Raw genomic sequence first — 2,142 nt, forward strand, 5'->3', positions numbered from 1 at the left:
TGGAAAATTTAGGATACCTGTGACTCATGCCGAAGGCCACTTGTTCATCATTACCGAAATGTCTCGACTCAGGAACTTAGGTATGAGAGGGAAAAGTCATGAATTGAGCACCCCACTCACCCGATCAAATATCGACCTCTACTAATCATGATGTTATTTTTATATACAGTATATGCTCTTATTTTGATTATTATGCTATCTTACTATGTAATGCACACAAGTATAGACTAAGTCACTCACTTTGGAATGCCTTGATTTCGTGTTTGTTTGAAAAGTGTTTTGAATATGTGCCACTTGAAAAAGTGAGCACATATGTACATTAATCAAATCATCCCAACTTAAGCAAATAGCCTTCATCCATAGGCAGTCAAGAGATATATCAACTAAGCACTTAGCCTCATAGTAAATAGGCTTGATATGGTAACAATCGCACGCATGCAATATGCTAAAGAAAAAAATGCTTACCACAAATATTCGAGGCGTGTCAAAAGAAAAGAAAATAGTTAGAAACAAAAAAATGCATGATCCTAAAAAATGCAACATGACGAATGCAACACATACAAAATGCAACTATCGGATTTGGCTTCTTAACATGACATGTAAGTCAATTCAAGGCATGTGATAGCGCATGTATTCCAGCAAGGAATTTGGAATTGACATTTGATTAGTATGATGAGCCGAACCCTTATGCATGCAAAACAAATTGATGCAAGTCATGGAGAATGCTAAGGAAAACATGATACTATATGCTATACATTATAAGCGAGTAAATAAAAAGGAGAAAGAAATGGGGATTAGAAGACATACACAATATTACAAGTGTGCCCTCATACAAGAGAGTGCGAATGAATGTCATACTTTAGGCTAATTATTACAAGCTACACTAACTACTTATTACAATTTGAATGAATCCAATTAATTAATTACAACACAAAATTAATTAACTAAATAATTAGCTATTACAAATTCAAATAAATCTACTAATTAGCATTGATTTCATGAGCCATGGGAAGTAGAGAAGCGCGTAAATATCTACCCAAAAACACCTCTGTTTTGCTACGAAATCTATTCTATTTTGTAGTCTGAAAAAATAATCTGCTTTAGCCCCAGCCACTGCTCTGTTCTTCCTGCATAAAATAAAGTGGCTGGCCGGCCTTAAAAAGTGGTCGGCTGGATGGACAGATGGCCGACCGGCCATTTGTGGATCTGCCCTGCTGCAACAGAAAGGAAACAGAGCACAAACAGAGTGTTTCCAGAGAATGTGTGTCCTCTATGCCTCTCCCTATCATGAAACAGATCAAGGGAGAGGTAGACTCGATTCGCAAACCATCAATCGACGCAAACTCGTTGTGTGATGATCTATGAATCGATGGGACAAAGTCTTAATAAATGGAAATAAAAGACCAACAAAACCTCCTTCCTATCATAGAGTTACCTCTCTATGGAAGCGGTAGACATCGCTTCTCGAATCATTAACATCACCAAAGAGTATGTAATAACTCAAGACGCAATGGGTTCAATTAACATCCGATTGAACCCAACCCAATTTTATTACTCTTGTTACTATTTTAGTTCAATTTTATTAGCACTTTTAATTACCTTTCCATTCTTTAATCATTTTAGTCCAAACATGAGAGTTATGTCTACTAATAAAGAGAAGTGTCAAACAAGAAGTTGTTCTTGGCATGAGAGAGATGTAATGCCTTCGTAATGAACCTCTGAAGAGATTAAACCATTAACCATGGAAGGCCACTTTCACATGCCTTAAACAACAATCGTTTGAAACAACTCTCAAACAAAGAAAACCAAGAAGGGAGGGAGGGTACAGAGGTGAGTATTGCAAGAGTGAAATACATGTATGAAAGCTATGAAACTAAAAGCTATCAACTCAAATAGGTTGATGTCTACGGCCTAAACCACCAAACCTATGAGGACTACAACACCACAAGTATACTCTGCAAATCAGAAATGAAATAAACATAGTAAAACACTCCTAAAAATGGCAAAAAAATGTTGGAAATACCTTGAAAAAGCCAAAAAATAAAGTAAGCAAAAATGAGAGAGAATTGAAGCTAGTAAGTAAGCCTAAGGAAGGGTGGCTAACCCATCCACTTTTTGGACCTCAAAACCACATATTTTAGC

The sequence above is a fragment of the Camellia sinensis genome, chromosome 15 (genome assembly GCF_055761805.1).
Source record: "Camellia sinensis isolate YWXY chromosome 15, ASM5576180v1, whole genome shotgun sequence".
In the NCBI taxonomy this organism is placed as follows: domain Eukaryota; kingdom Viridiplantae; phylum Streptophyta; class Magnoliopsida; order Ericales; family Theaceae; genus Camellia; species Camellia sinensis.